General features: G+C 45.0%; 1 protein-coding gene across 4 annotated transcripts in view; it reads left to right on the top strand.

Annotated features, from left to right (window-relative positions):
* The window catches only part of DTNB (dystrobrevin beta), a 716,394-nt gene extending 703,783 nt beyond the window's left edge, over positions 1-12,611 (top strand). For 2 of the 4 annotated variants that reach the window (XM_085613207.1, XM_085613209.1), the window contains one exon: positions 7,092-9,179. The gene's annotated coding sequence lies outside the window, so the exon portion shown is untranslated. Of the gene's footprint in view, positions 1-7,091 lie in introns of all 4 variants that reach the window. The other 2 variants (XM_085613210.1, XM_085613208.1) reach the window with 2 other exon arrangements.
* The last annotated feature ends 10,178 nt before the right edge of the window (positions 12,612-22,789 follow it).

The raw sequence follows: 22,789 nt of genomic DNA on the forward strand, positions 1-22,789 counted from the left end.
TCAGAATGTGCTCTTTCATTGTGAGAGCTTGGTCAAATTTCATGCCCAGGTTTTTTATGGCTTGTTTAGGCATAGGCGCGGCGCCCAGTTGGTGAGTCCACCAATCGTTTGTCCAAATGCAGGCTGCTTTCCCAAACAGCATAATCTCCGTCTTATCAGAGCTCAATTGGAGATAATTCCTGCTCCTCCACTCAGAAATGGCTAGCATGCCCATGGTGAAACGGTTTTTGGCTGCTCTCGCGTCTTGGTCAAAAGTAAACATCAGCTGGTTGTCATCCGCATTTGAGATTATTTCGAAGCCAAAACGTTCCATAACCCTGGCCAGGGGAGCCATATAGATATTATATAGAGTGGGGTTCAAACAGGAACCCTGCAGAACACCCTTGTCCGGGATTGTAGTACAGGAAGAATATTGGCTCTGGATGACAGTTTGATGTCTCTTCCAAGAAATGCTGGAGCCATTTTAATGCTAGGCCCTGAATGCTGATCTCTCGCAGCTTATCCAACAGCCTTCCATGAGAGATTGTGTCAAAGGCTGCTGAGAGATCTAGCAGCACAAGCATTACTGAGTTACCCTCGTCCAACCCACTGCGCAGAGAATTGGTTACGGTCGTCACAAGACCTCCACACACTTGTGCACAACCATCTAAGAGACAGCTGTCTTTTCAAGAGGCTTTGGAAACTTTACCTCCATTGAAGCGTAGAAAAAAATCGGACAAGGTCACAAGCCCGGTGCACATCAGAACACCTCCAACACCTGCTGAGCACCATACACATTCACCACTGGCTCTCCTGGTGCCACAGCACCATACACACTAGAGTGTTCCAGCCACACTTACATGGAGGGCGCAGGGGAGAAAAAGGGGATGGTTTGTCTGTCTCACCACAGGATGACCCTTTCCCCCATACAACACCACTACCTACTAGGACCTTATAGGTAGAGCTGCCACTTTTTATAAAGTGCAGTTACACACGGAGCCACTAGAGGATGATTTTTTGTTTGAAACTCTATCCTCTAATCAATGTTCTGCAAAATAACTGTAGGTGCTTAAAGGCATGTTGAGACACACCACAGATATATTCAACGACCCTATTAGGTCTAGGGTAATTATGCCATGGGTCAACAAAAAATAAAAGGCGTCACCCAATGACCGTATATACATAAAAGGACAACTTCCACCAGATTCCCTGGTATTTTCCACAGCACGCAAGACGGCCAACTCCCAAACATCTGGTATGGAACCCCCACTAGATAAAGAAAGTAAAAGAATTGAGGCAGTGGGACAAAGAGAGGCTGCTCAATCCGCCAACCATTGGCGTGTCACCAATTCCATCGGCCGCCTCTCGCGCTACCGCAGCGCCCACTGAGACGAGATGGAGGAAATCCTCCATCATCTCCCAGAGGAACATAAAAAGAGAGCTTATCAGGCCTCCGAGGGTAAGCTCATCTCTAACACAACTATCCGTTGTGCCCTCAATGTTGCTGACAACGCAGCTAGAGGCATAAATTCTAGCGTCCTCCTCAGAATAGATGCCTGGATTTAAACCTGAGGTCCAACAGTACCTCTTGGCCATTCCATTTGACGGAGGACATCTTTTTGGTCCTCAACTCGACCCTCTCCTTGAGAAGATCAAAAAAATACAATGAGACAGCGAAGGCCATTGGAGCTTTGCAGACACCATCACACCGTGGCTCCTTTTGCCGCTCCTCTTACCGTGGAGGCTCAAAGACCACCTTCCCTGAAACTCCCACTTCCTACCGGCGTCCCCAGGCACAAAACACCTCGCCTAGGGGATATATAGAGGCTCCTACGGAGGTAACAACTCTAAAAGGTAGAGGTAAAGGCAGATTCACAAAGCCAGCTGCCACAACTACCAAACCCTGACTTACCAACCATTCCCCCGATCACATAACACCTGTCAGGGGTCCAATACCTGGGTTTTTTCTTGTCTGGCAGAACATCACCTTTGACCAGTTCTAATTTTGCTACATACATGTCGAAAAATGCTTAATAAATAAACGAGTTAAATATAAATAATTACTTGCCCCATTGTTGTAAAGACCCAAAAGTTTGATTGCTTCATTCACAGGTGGCAAATGCATTGCAGCTTATTGCTGTATTGTGGTGCCTAGTAGTTTGTGTTGGAAGTGATACAGGGCCCCTGTGTAGTGCGGGGAAGCAGGAAATACATAATAAACAACCTATTCCATTTCCGTAAGCTGTAAATTACAAAGTCCGATTAATTGTAAAGTGACGGGCATTGACCGAAACCTAATTTCCAAAGTTATTGCATAGAAACTGAAGTCCTTCATGGAGAGTCGATCCTCCTCCATTTTGTAAATCGGGCCTGATTTTGTGCCCTTGCAGCCATAACAGTTCTCCATCCATAGTGGAGGGTGTCTCCAGGCACTTTTGATCTTAGCCCTGGAACAAAGGATGTGATAAATCCATGCAGTCTCATGTAACTGGGACTCCTCATTTCCCCAATAGTGTGTGATTGTGTTTACATGTGGCATTCCTGGATACAACACATGGTAGGAGCATGGTCCTCTCTAAGAATATCTTCTGTGCAGTTCAAGCGGTTATTATCTGAAAAACATTTAGGTTTTCATATCCTGTGAGTAGCCCGTGGCCCTGTGCCTGAGATCTTTCGGCAGTTTCACGCGTCTCTTGTTTCTGGGTGCCATCTACATGCATGCCTGAGTTCAGCTAGGGCACAAGAATGATTTGGACCACTGAGACGTATTTGCCTGGACTTAGCACGAAGTGATGAGAGGTATGCTTTCGATAGTGGGAAAACAAAAGACACACAGATGATGGACGGAATGCAGAGCAAATCAAACATTCTCCCCCAGTCTTTTTCTAGTGGACACACTATCGAACAGCAGGCTGCTCCCCGCCCTGGTACCACTGTTCAGTTTTGGCTCCGCGTCTGGGAGTGCCAACACAGTCGAGAAGAAAATGATGTCAGCGTGCAGAGGTGGCGTATATATTTGGCTCCATTCATCACTCCGGGGTGAAAGTGCATGACTCCACCTATCTTTGTGAGAGAGGATTGCTCTTTATATCGCCTGATCCAGTCTGGCACCTGGGGATATTCTAAAGGTAAGTAATCTGCAGTTAGATAGAGTATCCATGAGGAAACATGCTGCTGAACATTTTTTCCTTTCTAGGTAAACACTGCACCTATACTATAATCACTTGCTGCCACCATCTAACACACACACACACACTAGCACCACACCCAGTGCTTAATTTGTAAATTATTAAGTGCCAGGGCTCTGACCGGGAGGCCACTGCAGCTTGCACCACCCATCGCCCTTTTCATCGCTGTCAAAACAACTACTAACCATCTCTCTCGCATGTAAATGCGACAGTTTAGGTGTTTCCAGGTCCCCAAAGCTAAAGGAATGGCTGGGAAGGCAGGTATTTGCAATTTTATATGTATATTGCATTCCTAAACAACCATTGTTCTGCTCATCTCTAAATTAGATGAGCAGCGCCACCATGTGGTACACTGTTCTAGGTATGGTGTTGACAATTAGGTGCCGGTGCCGAGCACCTGAAACCAATTAGGTGCTGGTGCTTAGCACCGGAAAGCCCCGGCTCAAATTAAGCACTGACCACACCACATAATGGACAATGGGACCACTCTTTAATCTCTCCTTAACAGTTTCAAATGTACTCCTTTGTACTTCCCTCCCACCACAAATGAATACATGTTTTCCCTCCCTTTTCCTTGAACCTTTTAGGAGGCCTTGCCAGGGATATAACATTTGGAGTAAACTTTGCATAAAATTCAGATAAACGTCCCAGTCTCAGGGAGCTGGGGTATCTTTGGTTACTTTAGGCAACTTGAGCATTGGCCAAAATGACAAGCCCAAATACTTCACCCCCATCATACAAAAAGCACAAATATCCGTTCTCAACCATTACCCTCTTTCGGCCAGAACTTTCGACACACTATCCAGTCTTTCTTTGTGTTTACTCCATTTTTTTCTACAAACAAGAATATTATCATGGAAGGTCAGGACACACACTCTTCCACTGAACAACTGTAGTAAGCCCACAGCAATGTCCTCCTCACAGCAACCGTTGGAAAAGATTTGCTATAACTGAACTATGCTTGGGACCATATAACATCAGTATGTAGGGACTGAGACACCATACCAGCTCAGTACCTGTGGGCTAGAATCCGACTAGCTTATAGTGCCTCCCTTGCCCTCCTAACCTTCTCAGAGAGACAGGTGATTTGGCAACTCAAAACTTTCGACCCTGTCAGGGATCGCAGTAGCAGGTCATCTCTTTTAATTCTCTCACTCATACTTGTCCACAATAGATAGAAAAGAGACACAAAGGAAGCTTACAATATGTATTGAAACTATTGTGCTCTAGTATGTAATAACTGAACCACAATAAGAAAACATATGCAGGTCAATAATGTCATAAGCATGATTAAAATACCATTTACAATAAAAAGCCCTCTCATATTAGCTGACAGCTTTGCCTAAACTCCCCCTCACTATAGAAGCAAAGTATTATATTATAGATCCCTGGGAAGAGTGGCAATCCCCATACCTCGGCATAGATAGATAGCTGTTCTAAGTATCAGCTGGTGCAGCATTCTTGTCTCTGGACCTTTTCTCAGCGTGAAAGACTCCGCTCTCTGTGTTTTTCAAACGGCAAGTCCCGGGTTATATGATAAAACGTGTGTTTAAAAACAGCAGCTCGGTTTCACAATTATGTCTAGGTGCCAGTGTCCGACCACAGAGAATAACAAGGTGCAATGTTGTTTGACCTTGTACGGACTGTTTCGACTAAATCTCAGGAAGAGAACAAAATACGAAAACATAAGCTACCTATGTGTAAAATACAATGTGGCACAAGCATGATATTTGGTAACGTGTGCAAAGCAAACACGGCCTACAATGTGCATAGTTAGGCTAACATAGGGAAAATAGCAATGGGCTCCATAGGGAACACACAACAACTCAGCCCATCTTCGTTATCAATATGAAGACGGTGTGCTCACAGAAAATTTTAAAGTATAGCAGCATTTATGCAGCCTGCAGGACACATGCCACTTATAATGGGAGTGAATCAATAACAAATCAAAAGTTAAAACCTTGTACAAAGAGCCAAGCCTTAAAGGATGCCTAAAGTTACTGAAGGATTAGATCTTTCTCAAATTATGATGAAGAGAATTCCACGCTTTAGCATCAAGAAGAGGGTGTGGTGGGAGAGTCAGAAAAAAGCTGAAGCGACCTGCAGTTTAAAAATAATTCGCAATTTTGCCAGAGACATATGGGATATTTTTTGCGATAAGCCCAACCTTGGCTCTTTATCTGGTGGCCTTTCCTTCCTTTTGTCCCCTCCTTTGTCCCTTTATTCATTTTTTTCCCATCTGATTCTATTTCATTGATTTGACGTTAATATTCCAAGGGCAGGGAATAGATAATTATAGGAGTTTCATCTAACTTGTTTGGTGACGGGCCGGCAGAGCTCACCCTGCATCAGCAACAGCGAACCATTATGTGTTTTGTGGGGGTGACGTAGGTGTTCTGAGGATTAGAAGGGTCATAGACAGATTTGTAATGGTGGCTGGTATAAAGATACCCGGCATTATATGCTATTATCGGTGGCAGTGGATGGCTGAGGCTCACAGGCAATGCATTCAGCAGATAGGTCTTCTCTTAAAATATAATGACCCACAGTACAAGAAGGAAAGCAGCTGAAACGTTGCCGGCTGAAGACATTGCCGGCTGAAGACATTGCCGGCTGAAGACATTTCCGGCTGAAGACATTTCCGGCTGAAGACATTTCCGGCTGAAGACATTGCCGGCTGAAGACATTGCCGGCTGAAGACATTGCCGGCTGAAGACATTGCCGGCTGAAACGTTGCCGGCTGAAGACATTGCCGGCTGAAGACATCGCCGGCTCTAGCTCAGACATGGAGTGATGCAAGTGTGGAGCTCCATGTCCGGCTCACCTAGGCACTTCACTCAATATGGCATATTTGCCAATGTAAACAGTTATTGTGGGGTTTTTAGGGAAACAAACCAGGAAATTGACAAATTTTTATTTGGGTGACCGTAATTTGTTGAAACCATTTCGGCAGATGAAACTTCAGTATAACATATCCTAGAATCATGCATTTATATATTAAGAGCAAAGTTGTTCTGCTTTTTTTGAATAAAGATAATTCATTAAGGATGGTGAAATGTTCAACTGCGCTCCCACTTTAAGGATTTTAAGGACTGGGATATATTGCACTGGTTACATAGCTCAAGCATAAACCATTGTCAGTACATACAGCCAGGGGGACTTCTTCGCAGGGACTTCATGTTGGAAGACAAAGTAGATAACAGGACGTTGGTTATTAAATCACCTGCCGCAGCAAATTTCAGAAAGCATCAATTTTCACCAAGACTGTCCTCTACCCTGGCCAAGTTGTTTCAAGAAAGTTGAAACACATTCTGGCGTGGGATCACCCTAGGAGGTTAAAGGCGGTGTTGATCCATGTGCGGTCTGATCACCAGGTGACCGCGGAGCATTGGAGCAAGACTCTTCGTAAGATCACCAGGAGGTGGAGAGGAAATGATCCCCTCAGCAATCATGTATATTTATCCCGTATCATTTAATTATCACTGCCTAGTAATTGTGTGATTGCTTCTAGAGTGGTACTTATCAATAGTGGAAGAGTGGTACCTGCTAGATATTGGTGGAGTGACTTGTGAGCTAAAAATCCGCTGGGTGGGACGGTAAGGATAAAAAAACTTCTGAGAAAAATTGTCTTCTTGGTTGCCTATTTGGGTAATTAGGAGGGTAGGAAAAAGAAGAAAAGAAAGGAGAAATACATTGTGTGGACAAAGAATATACAGATATACCCCGCCAAGTATCATGGCTGTATTTTAGTATATGTATATTTCATATTGATGTTCGCACTAAGTAATGCATATTCATTATAAATAAATAAAATAAGAGATTAACTTGATTTTTCATTTTCATATTGTTGATATTGACATTTCAAAGTTCGATGAGATGTTTCGCCCATTCAAAAATGTTCATAATTTTTTTTTCTCTTTGTAGGCACAGAACGTCCCATGAAGCCAGGCATTACCACATCCTTGTGAAACGCCAGCATTTTTCATTGATACATTCAGTCAAGTGCCAGTGAAGACTGCCGCTGTGGTGCCGGCGGAGACCATAGGACACCCGCATCTCAGCTGGCCAGGGGGCTTTCAGAGACATCTTACCTCACTTGTGCATGTACGATTTACATAGCTACGTCCGGTATAACCAGCTCCGCTCACGAAGGGAATGGCGCCTGACTGTAGAAGAAGCATTTACCACTCCAGCGTATTTACCACTCGAAAGCAAATAAATTATTATTTTTATTTAATTTTATTTCTACTACTGAAGGGATGTTGTCATCAGTTCAGTCTGATGTTTTAGTCATGATCTTGACCTTGGCAAATTCTCCAAGCATCAGATTAAAAGCTATATAGTGGGTCGCCTGTTAAGTGCTAAAAAGGCGGATCCATTTTTAACGAGCGAGGATACAGACCTACAGAAGTTTTCTGTGTCTATGATAATGTTTCGTGTCCATACCTCTCGGTAGCTGCATGTTGTCCACGTTGATGTTCTGTGTGCATGCCAAAGGCAAAGGGAATATTGCAAGTAAGAGGGCTGAGCGCCGTGGTTTGTGTCGCATCACACTCCTTACCTTTGTCTGCTTTTCTTGTCATATTTTGATGGCCCCCCAGAGAGTCTAAAAGGCAAAAATATTGCATAAAGACACCGGTTTTTACAGTCATTCAGGAAGGTATTTCATATATTTTTTATTATGACCCGCAGAATAGCTTTTGGTGGCGAAATCCACTCATTGAATATTTACTTCCACATCGCAGTACAAGCCTTTTTCTGAAATTGTGGCATTAAGTTTGTATAAAGCACTAGTTCCCTATACAGTATAGTAAGTGGTCCAGCAATACAAGATGGCGCTTACCTGTGTGCTATGTTGTCTTGTTCACAGCTTCTTCCAGTGCATAGTTTGAATGGTACAGTTTAAACTTTTTTATTTCAATATCGTTCTTGGATTTACCTCTTTTTACTATGTGCCTCTAATCTCTGGCAGCTAGTGCGAAAAATTCATTCCCAGAGACAGGACTCCATATTTCAGGTTTAGATTCTACAGTTTGATATTGAGCTTTGACCTCTTTGACTCTTTTAGGATTTTTGCTCAATAACGTGTCCATCCCACTGAGAGCAGGAACTGTGTGTCGAGACCAGCTTCAAGACAAGAGGGCAAGTGTTAGTGGTTAGACATTGCAAGAATTGAAGAGATTATATTGAAGAAAATCTTAAAGCTATTTCTTAGCATCTGTGTGTGAGATCTTTTGTGTAACTTAGGAAAGTCCGGGGGTTTCATGCAAATAATTCATATAAAAATATCTAAGATTCCAAAGAGCCAAACTATAGCACTTAAAATACAATAATTGTGCAAATGATTTTACTCGACCATCAAACGTACCTGTGATAGCTGTGGATGCAAGAAAACCTCCTGGTTACATAATGTGTGATATCAGTACAGTTAACAACGGGTCACTTTTTTATCGAGTGGAAATCTCCTATTGGTTTTCACTAGACACTATGAGAGTTTTGTGTGGTATTCAGATTTTTCCAGAATAGTCACAGTTGGAGTTTTATGTACTTGTGTCTCTAACTCTACTTGGTAACAAAGTCTATTTTCCTAGCTATTCTTGCCAGGAATGCTGGTAGAAAAGCGGCCCTAAAGGTGGCTCTTGGGATCAGAAAGGCTTTAAATGGGTTTGTACCTGTGAACACCAAGTCCTGAAGTGCACTCTCATAGTTAACCGGTACTTTCAACTTTTTGTGGCTTCGATTTTGAGGGTAAGATCAGAAAGGCTGGATCATTAGAATTGCTTGAAGGATTTCAGCACACGTTCCTTGTTTGTTTTTAAAGCTTGTATCATCAGTTAAAGGGAGATCCTGTCTTTAATCAATTGACATTTACACCATGTCCTTTAAATTATGTTGACCAGAATCTAAAATGAACGAGGTACCCTCTTTTCTATTTGTTTGTTCTGTAATTCTGGTCAGATTTCCGGATTTTCATAGTCGCCTCAGGCAAGACTCCTTGTCTGAGGATACCCCTTATATACCCTGCGTGGTCTTTTAGGACGTGATGTCTCCCCAGCACAGCGAGCTAGTAATCTCACAAAATCCTGTGCCACCCCCCTACATAGCAGAGAGCCTGCCCTTCATTGCCCCAAGCACGGGTATGGGTGCTCACTTGAAATGGTGACCTCAGAGTTCACACGGCCCAGAGGAGCCTCACTTGGTGGCCGCATCCCTTGATCTGCCTCGGCCAGTGGGCAGGCCGGCAAAAACATGTATAATCCATTTTCCACGCCTGCAAGTTGAACCTCAGCGTGTCACATGACCTCACACTGCAGCCGTTGCAAGTCTTTTTGTTATTCCTTAAATGAAGACCTCTATCTCTCAATAAAGATATATTTGTTAGACATCTCCATTTCACTATGAGGCTCACCCAAGAGTCTCCAAAGGGGTAGAGTCCTTCTCTCTCGATCCGCTCATGCTTAGGTGGGCAACAATAATCCCACAAGGCAAGTGGTGTAGCCTCAGATTTTGTGCAAATGCAGTGGTAAGTCTTAACCCCATGACTTGGGGGTGCAGGGAGCTTGACAGACAGCTTTGTAACACCCTAAAGTAGAAATGAACTTGCTGCTGAGTCTTCAAGAATATACCAGTAGCCTTGTTGCTAGTCTACCAAAGAGAGTCCACATTGTCATGCAGCAGGTATGAGGACACCCCCACATTGCAGAGGTTAATAAAAAGCAGAAGGCCTTTATCACTTTTGAAGGATCTTCTCCAGTGTGATGGACAACTCCTTTGGGAGTAACAGTTATTGTATGATCGTTATTGTTGAGCTAGAAGAAACTGCCGTCAATTTTCTAAAGCCTCTTACAGAAGGTTCATAGCAATCACAGGCTGCTCTTTGGATTGAGCTCGGAGGCTCAACAGCCAAAACCACCATGAATCTTTATAGTCACATGTTGTGGTCCTGTTACCCTGGCATTGGGAGGAAATGCGGTTCCCAAAGAACTGGGCTTCTGCGGTTGGGGTACTTGAAGGAGAAACAGCTGGGGTGTACCCAGATGATGAATGTAAGGCTCCCTCAGGAGAGAGGATGTGGCCTAACTGCTAGGGCGGTAGACCTCAAATCTGAGGAACCAGGTTCGAGTCTCGGCAGCGACACTCAACATCCTGTGATTCTAGGCAAATGACTTAATCTCTCCGTGCCTAATAAAAAAAAATGAATGTGTCCTTGTGAAATGAAACTGGTGCTCATGTAAAGCGCTCTGATACCTGATACCATTGGGTCAAGTTCACGCTATATAAAACTCTGAAGAAGAAAAAACACCGTCACTGCCTGATGGCGTGAACAAAGTGCACAAACCCATGTGATATATCTCACATTACAGGTCACACCCATGGATTTCTTGGGCCTGCTGGAGACAAGCACAGTGATGTGAAGAGCCTTCAGTCAGAGATACAGCCTAGGCTCCATGATACGGTGGGGAAGCAGTCACATAGGGTGGAACCTCTAAGCATCCGTCAACTCCCACACAGCTACTAGGTTATCGGTCATCCAGCTGTTTGATGCCCTGAGGCAGTAAGGGGCATCCGTCAACTCCCACACAGCTAAACAGGTTATCAGTCATCCAGGTGTCTGTGCCCTGTGTCGGAACGGGGCATCCGTCAACTCCCACACAGCAACTAGGTTATTGGTCATCCAGGTGTTTGATGCCCTGAGGCAGAACGGAGCATCCGTCAACTCCCACACAGCTACTAGGTTATCGGTCATCCAGGTGTTTGATACCCTAAGGCAGAACGGGGCATCTGTCAGCTCCCACCCAGCTACTAGGTTATCGGTCATCCAGGTGTTTGATGCCCCGAGGTGGAACGGGGCATCTATCAACTCCCACACAGCTACTAGGTTATCAGTCATCCAGGTGTTTGATGCCCTGAGGCAGAACGGGGCATCCGTCAACTCCCGCACAGCTACTAGGTTATCAGTCATCCAGCTGTTTGATGCCCTGATGCAGAACGGGGCATCCGTCAACTCCCGCACAGCTACTAGGTTATCAGTCATCCAGGTGTTTGATGCCGTGTGTCAGAACGGGGCATCCGTCAACATCCACACTGCTACTAGGTTATCGGTCATCCAGGTGTTTGATGACCTGTGTCAGAACGGGAGCATGCATGTTATTACTGAGGTTGCATGCTTTTTCTCACACACTTGTACAGCATTACCTCATTTGTGTGTGGTAAAACAGCATGTCGGCAGTGCCACGGTCACCAAGAGGCAGCTGAAAAGCTTACCTGTGCCGGCATTAAAGCATGGCTCCAATGCAGGAACACTGAGAGTTCCTTTGGTGACTTATTTTTGTCAGGCAGGCTACCGCTCACATCTGATGAACATTCTTCACTTTGCTGATGGAGATTCTAACTTTTCATTGTCTTTTGAAAGAATGTAATTCTCTTTTGTTGGAGTTCTTTTCTGTGAAATCAATCTATTTTTTTGTGAGTTTGGGTTCTCCAGTGTCCAACAGGCACTTATTCCCATAGTATAGCAAACACTTGTATTCATTTGTCCCCTGGCTACATCTGTCTTCTTTTTTGTCTGGGAATTCCCTTCTGGATGCGTCTTCATGTTTTCCTTGTTCTGCAGATTCCCGGAGCTCTGCAGCCTCTTTGCTTGATGTGAATGGTGCACGTGGCTCTTTCTTTAATGTAAATATATTTACAGAGTGCCAGTGTTGCCGCAATTCAGGAGCCTACGGTGGGCGGTGTACTTTACTGCGGCATGTTCAAAGGAGCCATGTCTTCCTCAACAATGCCACTTAGTAATTACACTTTGTTGCCCCAGGCTGGTTCCCTGACATTGACTTGTGGTTTCTCCCAGAACATTTACTCTGAGGCACCTCCCAAACCACACCAGCTATCTTCTTCCCAGGATTAAGGCTTGCTGGCGGGCTTTCTTGTCTGAACTGCTGTTCTTAAAGGGGACACTGCCTGATCCTGTGGCTGCATGAAGTGGCCTCTGGCTCCTTCCTGATGGCTTTTTTCTCCTCTCCTTTGCAGTTCCAGGGAGTCCTCCCCAACTCTGGTACATTCTCTAGAACCGAAGCCCCATTAGATTGGCAGACGGGGAAGGCTGGGTTCCTGTCCCTGGCACCATATGTATTTATAGACAGACCTATCTTTAAATCCAATAAAGTGACAAGGAAAGTAAACAAAGCATGGCTGCAGCCTTGCTCTTGTGTGTACCGCAAGGAGATTTGTCTTTGGTACTGGATACCACTGTTGAATGTATGTATTATATTTGGTTTAAAACCAACTGTGTGTGTGAGCGTGGATGATTTTTCATAAACTAAACGTTACAAATGTCATTGAAAATCTTGTACATGTTGCAAAGCTGTCTAATAAACAAATGTAAACTGGAAGCCATGTGCTCTCTCATCTGACAATTATTTAATAAATTCTCCACATTGCTTACAACCTCTTGGCATTATGATTGTTTTTATGTAAACAGGGAATATGTTTGCGTGTTTTGGCCAAAAGCGCGCCATTCATATGAGAGCGGAGGGCTGTTCTTGTGTGCTCCAAACGAGTGGGAGGTGATGGCGGCTGCCAATCTGTCGCTGTTTGAATGTGCAGTTCGAATGGTAAAATACCAAAAGCATGTTTTCTAAATGAAATCCTAAATGGAACGACGAAAGTCAACGGTATTCGGCAGGATAAATCTGCTTTACAATTTTCACTTTCTTAAAAAATCTTTTCCCCTATGGGCTCCACTGTCACACTTTATTAAATTGTGAAACAGTTTACAGGATTAAGTGCGCCCATTAGCACCCGTCTAGCCTTGGGAAGTGCAGCCAGTGATTTTAAAAAGGCTTTTACCTCTACCAACTTATAAAAGTTGCTCTTCCCAGCTGCCGGCCTCTTACTGACTCCCCAGTTATGGGATCCTTTCGAGTAGGGCTGGTGGCTGTCCCCCTTGGTCTCTTGTAGTATGTAGGCAGGCGGCTCTCTTCCACTGAGACATACAGCAGGTAGAAACAGCATCATGGGTAGGTACACGCATCCCCATCACCAGCCTTTGGACACGCTACAAGTTTTGTTTAAAGGTAGCATTTAACACTGTAACGAGGATGAAACGTGGTAAAAAGCAATTCCTTTGACTTGGAAGCCTGGCTGGGGGAAAGAGTGTCTGCACGCCCCCCCCCCCGCCCCGCCCCCTGTTCTGAGTTTCTATGTCAAAATAGAGAGTCCCTTATGAGGTGTGAAAGCCCATTTCAAATATTGACATGGGACATGTATTGAGCCTTGAAGCCCACAACACCCAGGAACGTAATATGTAAAAGGGGGAGACATGTTGTGCTATCTATTATTTTAGGAGTGCGTGTGACCTGAAGTATCTTGGCTCTGTAGGAGAAAACAGAACACATAATCAGACAGATAAAACTAGGGGCACTTTATAAGACTGGTTGAACAGAGAGGTCTCCTGTGTCTTTCAAGAGTTCGGTGAAGAGAGACACTGAAGCTGCACTGGGAGTTTAATCCATCCTCTTGCGGCTACTACTGGGAAGTTCTGTTACCAAGGCTTAGCGTGCTAGTTTTTGGGATGCGCGGAGGTGAAATATTGAGGAGCCCTATGACCAAACCTGAGGCAGGCATGTCTTTAGAGTTAATAAAATACACTACCTACGGCAAAGGTGGAGCGGCCCTTCTCTGTCTGTGTGTGTGTGCGCGTGTGTGTGCATGCGTGTGTGTGTGTAGGTTTATGTGCATGTGTGTGTATATATATATATATATATATATATATATATATATATATGTTACCATGTTGTGTCCAAGAAAACGAAAGAGCACTCCACTGCAGGCCACTTGATAACAAGCTTATATTCAAATGCAGGAGCAAAACTGCTTGAAGTTGTCAAGATAAAAAATGCCTAACGCGTTTCGAGTCTCCTGACTCTTGATCACAGGCTGGTGGCGGCATCACGGAGCAGGAAGCAGTTCACGGCTCTTATATCACAGCGGACTTTGAATTGAACTGCTTGGAGATGTCGGGAGCCCACTGGAGGGTTGTTATTAAATTTGGAATTGGGCAAAGCGGAACAAACCCACTGGAGGGTCACAAACCAACACAGCAGCACTACCAATCCCATAGTGCACGGCGTAGAATTTACTCACCTGTGAGGTCCCACCTGCGGGATATAAGAGCCGTGAACTGCTTCCTGCTCCGTGATGCCGCCACCAGCCTGTGATCAAGAGTCAGGAGACTCGAAACGCGTTAGGCATTTTTTATCTTGACAACTTCAAGCTGTTTTGCTCCTGCATTTGAATATAAGCTTGTTATCAAGTGGCCTGCAGTGGAGTGCTCTTTCGTTTTCTTGGACACAACATGGTAACATATATATATATATATATATATTCACTGAAAAAACCATAGGTTTCACACAAGTTATAGTTAGCTGTACATTTCACTCGTAAAAAACCAATGAAATTCCCCCGTTATAGTTAGTGCAGGCAACTATAACTCACGCGACCGCAATCCTCTGCTGATGCTAATACTGTATTTAGACACTTATTTGCCCATGTCTTCTTCCATTAAATTTTAGCTATACATATATTACAAATATTTTTTTTTCATAAAGACACATATGTCATCAGTAGAGGATTGCGGTCGCGTGAGTTATAGTTGCCTGCACTAACTATAACGGGGGAATTTCATTGGTTTTTTACGAGTGAAATGTACAGCTAACTATAACTTGTGTGAAACCTATGGTTTTTTCAGTGAATTTGCAAGGTTTTTTAAATGCTAATTCCTAACTATAACGTGTGTGAAACCTATGGTTTTTTCAGTGAATTTGTACGGTTTTTTAAATGCTAAGTTACTTTACGCCATTCGTGGCGTGCGCGCCCAGTTAACGCAGTTCGTTCCGTGCGCGCACGGTGCGCTTCGCGCACCGTGCGCGCACAGCGAGCACGCGGTGCGCTTCGCGCACCGCGCGCCCACTTTACGCAGTTAGTGCCGTGCACGCACAGTGGTCAGGCGGTGCACTGCGCGCACCGCGTGCCCACGTTACGCGGGATGGGCCATGTACGCACGATGCGCTTCGCGCACCGTGCGCACATGGGGGACATATTATGTGCTTCGTTGTGAAAGGTATTCATTTTTAGTTTCCTTATTTAATTTATATGGCATGCACAAATGGTGCCCTTCGGGCACCATTTGCACACGGGGTGGAGAAAGTGTGGATAATTTTTTTTTTTTAAATAATTTTAACCGTACGCGTACGGTAAGCGTAATCGGCTTCGCGCACCGTGCGCACATGGGGGACATATTATGTGCTTCGTTGTGAAAGGTATTCATTTTTAGTTTACTTTCAAATAATATGCCATGCGCAAATGGTGCCCTGCGGGCACCATTTGCACACGGGGTGGGGAAAGTGTGGATACTTTGTTTTTTTTTTATAATTTTAACCGTACGCGTACGGTAAGCGTAATCGGCGATTTTTAAAAAAAAAATAAAATTGTTTTTTTGGCCTTGGGGGTTTTTGGGGGACACCTATATCGATGCTGGGTGGTGAGGAACTAAATATACTACCCCTTTAGATGTTTTTTGACTTTGTTTATGCTGCCCCCCTCAGAGTGCGAGAGAGAAAATGGCGGACGCCGCTTCCTGGTTTCGACCGATTCGAATGTTTACTTAGATCGAACAGCCAATCAGACTCGCGCTCGCGCACGTCACCGTACGCGTACGGTAAGCGCACCGTAAGCGCACCGTAAGCTGGCTCAGATATATATATTGATTTAAAGGCTATTTTCTCAAAATCTACTGAACAGATTTACACCAAACCTACAAAAGGCACTTCCTTGACCTGTAGACTACCTCTCTGCCAAATTTCAAGGAACTCTGTTCAGCCGTTCGGGCTGTAGCTGTGTCTAAAGGTCCTATGGAAAAATGCATGGGAAAAACGCGTTTTGGGACCCCCCTTTTATCTCAGCCCCCGCTTGACGAATCCCCCCGAGACTTTCAGGGTAGGAGCGGAGCGCAGCGCCCCACCTATTTTGAAAATTTCGCGAGGCTTCGTCGACCGGCGCCAAAGTTATTCAAAATAGAATGTTGCGGTTTTCCTATGGAAACAGGGTCCTAACTATAACTACCTACTGGCGACCGCCAGTAGGTAATATATATATATATATATATATATATATATATATATATATATATATATATATATATATATATATATATATATTCACTGAAAAAACCATAGGTTTCAGGGGCGTTCTAGTTAGCTGGACTTTTCACTCGTGCAAAACTATTGAAATTCCCCCGTTATAGTTAGTTCAGCTAACTATAACTTGCGCGCCCGCAATGCACTGCTGATGACGTCACATATTACATCACTCATGACATGGTCAGTGATATCACTGATGACATCTCAAATGACATCACTGATGACATCATCCAGTGAATGTGTGTTTTTCTGAAAATTACATATGTTTTATATATGTATATCTCAAGGTCGATGGAAGAATAAATGGGTATATAAGTGTCTAAATGGATGATTTGTTTTTGAAAAATTGATTGTATAACTGACTGATTAAGTGTATCTTAGTGAATACATGGCTTAGTGAGTAATGTTTAAATGTGTAAATATCTGTATCAGTCTCTCACTTTGTGTATAAGTGGCTGCATGGGTTGGTGAGTAGCTACATGAGTGTCTGTATAGGTTATTCGTTGGTTTTTTGAGTATCAGTATGAGTGTCTGTATGGTTCGGTGGGGGGTATTACGTAGTGCATAGGTGCATGAATGAGTGACTCACTGTTTGTATGTGTTGAAGACAGCATGTGTGCAGGACTGTATAGGTGGATGAGTGTGTGCATGGGTGTGTTAGAGAGTGAATGACTGTCTCAATAGTGTCTTTATGAGTAACTACATATGTTTTAAACTAGTATATGTGACTATTGGTGTATATAAGTGAGTATATGTGAGAGTGAGAGATTGAAAGAGTTCCTGTATGAATAAGTATGTGTTTCTATAAGTGATTGTTTAAAAGACTAAGTATGTGTAAGTTTCTGTAGAAGTAAGTGTGGTGGTGTGTGTGTATAACTGTATATGCAAGTAAATGGATGTTTGATTCTTTATTAGCATGAGTGACTATATGTGTGAGTAACTCTATGGATGAGTGGCGTTGTGTAACAGGATGTATAGGTGTATGAGTACATATGATGAGTGAGTACATGTATGAGTGAATGTATAGGACTGTTGGTGAATGAGTGGATGTGTATGTAGATCTTGGAATTACTGAATAGGTTGTTGTAACTGGTATTGGTATGTCCATTGTTTTGAAAATGTTAGTTTCTATTTTTGAATGTGTGTATCAAAGGTTATATTAGGGGGAGAGGAGGTCTGCCACTCTATCACAAGGATGATGTCATCAGTGATGTCATTTGAGATGTCATCAGTGATGTCATGAGTGATGTCACTGACCATGTCATGAGTGATGTAATATGTGACGTCATCAGCAGTGCATTGCGGGCGCGCGAGTTATAGTTAGCTGAACTAACTATAACGGGGGAATTTTATAACGCCCCTGAAACCTATGGTTTTTTCAGTGAATTTCTAAGGTTTTTTAAATGCTAATTCCTAACTATAACGTGCCTGAAACCTATGGTTTTTTCAGTGAATTTCAAAGGTTTTTTAAATGCTAATTTCTAACTATGCCTACAGAGATAGGACATGTGAAGAAAGAAGAAAAAACACACAGAAAGAAAAAAAAGAAATGCAGAAAGAAGCAACAGAAGTCCTCAAAGACGAAGAAAAGTGCAGGAAGAAAGATAACGTGCAGAAAGAACAAACAGAAGAGCAGAAAGAAGCCTTTTTGCAAAATCATCCTGTAACCTCAACTTTTTCAGACGGATACTGTTGGTAACTGAGTCTGACTAACCAGTCCTAGAGCCAGTGCTATGTCAAAAGAATACAGTGAAAACACCTACATACACTAGGGAACTCTATGCGCTGGGGTTCCACTCTGATTAGCATGACCTCCTCTGTAAGCCCCTAGTATATAATAGGGCAGGGGATTAAAACTACCTCTTAAAATGCGCTACAGGGCGTGTTTGCACACGTCACCTCAGGCCCCGTCCCCTCCCTTCCCCACTGTGTAAACACGCCCTGTGGCCATTTTAAGTTGGGAGATTAAGTCCCCTTGAATCCTGAGGGCCCCTAGGGTCCAACTAGACCACTAGGTACCTCCAGTAAGCGCCACAAAGCTGCGTTGCAGAGAGATGTAAAAAGGGGCACGGCCTAGACCACCTCTCTGCAACGCAGCGCAGTGGCGCTTACTGGAAGCACCTGGTGGGCTAGTTGGCCCCCAGGGTCCCTCAGGATTGAAGGGGAATTATTTCCCCAAATTAAAACGCGCCGCAGGGCTTGTTTGCACACGTTAACTCAGGCCTCGTCCCCTCCCTTCACCACTGTGTAAACACGCCCTGTGGCCGTTTTTAGTTGGGAGATTAAGTTAATTTGAATCCTGAGGGTCCCTAGGGTCCAACTAGCCCACTAGGTACCTCCAGTAAGCGCCACAGAGCTGCTTTGCAGAGAGGTGTAAAAAGTGGCACGGCCTGGACCACCTCTCTGCAACACAGCTCAGTGGCGCTTACTGGAAGCACCTGGTGGGCTAGTTAGCCCCCAGGGGCCCTCAGAATTGAAAGGGAATTATTTCCCCAACTTAAAATGCGCCATAGGGCGAGTTTGCACACGTCACCTGAGGCCCCGTCCCCTCCCTTCACCACTGTGTAAACGCACCCTGTGGCCGTTCTAAGTTGATAGATTAAGTCCCCTTAAATCCTAAGGGTCCCTAGGGTCAAACTAGCCCACTAGGTGCCTCCAGTAAGCGCCACAGAGCTGCGTTGCATAGAGGTGTAAAAAGGGGCGTGGCCTCAGAACACCTGTCTGCAACGCAGCTCCCTGACGCATACTGGAGATACCTGTTGGGCTAGTTGGCCCTCAGGGACCCTCAGTATTGAAGGGGAATTAATTCCCCAACTTACAACTGGCCAGGGGGCGCGTTTGCAGAGTGCTGCAAGGAGGGGGCGTGGCCTCCGGCGTGATGCCAGTCTTTTATTTATTTTATTTTTTTAAGAAGGAGGGCTGTGTGGCCCCCATTCTTTTTCTAATTTATTGGCCCTGGGAACCCCATCCCCCAGGGCCTGCACCCTAATTTGTTTTGTTGAAAAAAATAAATTTGGCCCTCCCAAGGCCTTAATCGGCCCCGGGGACCCCAACCCCCGGGTCATGGCATTTTTTAAAAAAAATCTTTAGGAGGGGGGCTGCATTGCCCCCCTCCTCAGGCCACTTATGGCCCCGGGGACCCCATCCCCCGGGGCCGGCCTTTGATTTTTATTATTTTTTAAAAATATATATTTATAGAAACACCTAGGACATGCTGGACAAACCGTATGTACCTATCACCATGACGATTTGGGTGATATTCATTAAAAGGCGACTATGCATACAATGAATCCACGTGGAATGTTTTTACACCGCTAGTGAAGCTCTGACGTGTCTGACGCCCTACCGTGCCTAATCCCGGCGCCCCCGCCGGTGGGTACTCTCCAAGTAGACACCCTTGTCGTTTATTTATACAAACATGGGTAGCTATTGACGGGCACATTTAATACACACGCACCCAAGCCATTCAAAGGGCATTCGACAAAAATTCGACCAAACTATGCAAGAAACCCCCCTCACGGTTAATAAAACACACATCCACCGCCGGATGTGTAATACTTTTTATTTTACTCTCTGGAAAGGAGTCGAACCTCACTTGAGAGTCACAGCGTGCTCCTGGCTGAGCCCAATGCTGTGTTACACCCACCAGTGCCCGCCGAGTGCCACACACCTCTGTGTTGTATTCCACCAGCTAGTGCGTATGCTATGACACTCTCTAGCCCATGTGCACTGTAACACCACCCCGTGAATATGTCATGCCACACTTGCCTTCGCACGGGTTATATTGCCCCATCTAACGTGCCTTCCTCGATGCCTATGGTATAACGCACAGCGCTATGCCATACATATTACAATCTGGGATCCATATCTTTGTCACAGTGCATATGCAACGTTACACTCCCCAGCACATATTTTATATTACAACTTTAGAGACTAGTTAGGTTTCACAACACTGCCCTGTGCATATTACACTCCAAGGCGCATATCGCATAGCACGCGCTAGTGCCTGTGCTATCTCGCACTCTCCAATGAATCTGTCATTGCGCACAATGTATTGCATATTACATTTCACGCCCCGGTTCATCTTATATCACACTTTTTGGTGCATAGTTTATACCATATACTACATCTAGTTTTCATTTTCAATCGTGCTCTCAGGACTATGTTCTATATAACACTGCGTCCACCTACCCTTTTCACGGGCATTACATTTTGCGATGGGGGGTGGAGGGTCAGAGGGCCAAGTGAGCCCGGAGTCACAGTCACAAACGTCCTCTTCTTCCTGAATAAAAGTGAGATTATGCTGCATACTTGTTCATATTTTAAGTAGTTCGCACAGACACACATTTTAAAAACAATATAGTTCCTAATACCCACCTTCTCTGAACAGTTAGCTTGCTGCCCCATCCACCTCCTCCCTGTCCTCTGTTATTTGAATCCATGGACTAGCCTCCTCCCTCCTGCCATGCATGGTTTGATGTGCTGCCACTGCCCTCCATTTAGCATGATGTACCAGTCCACTCCTCCTGCCCTCCATTGCCCAATTCTATGGCCCATCATTGACCTCCTGCTTAGCCTCTCTGCTTAGCTTGCTGCCCCTATTCTCCTTCCCCCTGCCCTCCGATGTCTTTGTGCATGCCCCTGCTCCATCCTTTTTGCCCACCATGTTCCATGGACCTGCCACTCCTATCTACTCTGAGTGTTCTGTTGAGCTGCCACTCTCCTCCCACCTGCCTAGCATTGTCAGATGACTGTAACCTGTCCCTGCCACCTCCACCCTGCCTGTCCACATGCCATGCCCCTATCCCCTTCCTCCTGTCCTCCATGGTCCATTTTACTGCCACACCCTTCTGCCCTCCCTGGTCTGTTGTGCTGCAACTGCTCCTCCTGCCCGCCCCACGCGGTCTGTTGTGAGGCCCCTTCCCCTGAACTCTCTTGTCTGTGCCCTGGTCCTGACCCTCCCTTCTATCCTCCATGGTCCTTTGTGCATGCCCCTGCACCCTCCATCTTGCCCATCATAGCCATTGTGCTGCCACTAACCCTCCCGCTTGCCATGCATGGTCTTCTGTGCTGCCATGGCCCCTCCCACCTTCCCAGTGTGGTCAGCTAGCTGCCCCTGACCCCCTCCCACCTTCCCTCCATGGTCTGTGTGTATGCCATCATAGTCTCATTGTTGCTCTCCATGGTGTGTCTTGTTTCTAGTGCCCATCCTGCCTGACCTCCATGTTCATCTTGCTGCTCCTGCCCTGCCCCCTTGCCCCCAGCCCTCTGTTTCCATGTGCAGACCCCTATTCCCTCCCTCCTGGCTTGTCTGTTCCATTGTAATGCCCCTGATCCGTCCCTCCTGCCCTTTATGGTCTGTTATACTGCAGCTTTCTCTCCTGTCTGTCCACTATGGTCAGCTAGCTACCATTGCCTCTTTCCCCTCTGTTCTCTGTTGTCCATGTGCATGGTCCTGTCCCCTCCCTATTGCTTTCTATGGATTGTTGTGCTGCACTCCCGTCCCGCATGCCCTGTGTGGTGTATTGTGCTGCTGCAAACCCTGATGCCTGCCCTGTAGGGTCAGTTTGGTGCACCTCTCCATGTCCCTCCTGTCCTCTGTTATCCGAGTCCATGTCCCTACCCCAATTCCTCCTGCCTACCATGATCCAATGTACCATACTTGCAAACATTTTGCACTTGGTAAGAGGGAGATTTTGAAAAAAAACTGGGGTATTGATCTTCCCCTTTGAGTTACATTGAAAAAGAGGAGATTGTAGACAGGAGACAGATCAAATAAAGCCCATTTGAGCTTAAAAACATTGGACGTTTCCTGGCTGAAACGGGTCTGTTGGCATGTATGGTTGTACTACCACTGCCGCTTCCTTCTGCCCACAATGGTCTATTATATTGCCACAGCCTCTCTTGCCAGTCCTGTATTGTTGGTTTGTTGCCCCTGCCCCCCTTTCCACTGCCCTCCATAGTCTGTTGTGCTGCCACTGCCCTTCCTGCCTACCCAGTGTGGTAAAATTGTTGCCTCTGTTCTCTCCTACCTGCCTTCAATTTTCAGAGTCTGTGCCCCTGGCCTCTGCCTCTCAACAGTATCCCAATGAACAACTAGATTGCTAACATTCCTATATTTATTACAAAAGTGTGGAACGCCTGACGTCATCGTGATGTAATCAAAACTGTAATACCTAGAGCATTTCCTTTAGAAATTACATATATGAGAGGGTCTTATTTGCATCAAAATTATGGTTAGTGCTCTAAAAAACTAAAATGAGGACATATTTTCTGAGTTTTCAAATAGCGACAAAGAACTTTTAAATTATTTGTAATCTTTATGTTTTTTTATCCAGTTGACCACTTGATTAAATGTTGCACCTAGGGGAGAGGATGTGGTGTTACTTCCAGAGCTGCAGACTTTGCAACTGGGGAACCAGGTTG

Source organism: Triturus cristatus, chromosome 6, assembly GCF_964204655.1.
Source record: "Triturus cristatus chromosome 6, aTriCri1.1, whole genome shotgun sequence".
Lineage (NCBI taxonomy): Eukaryota > Metazoa > Chordata > Amphibia > Caudata > Salamandridae > Triturus > Triturus cristatus.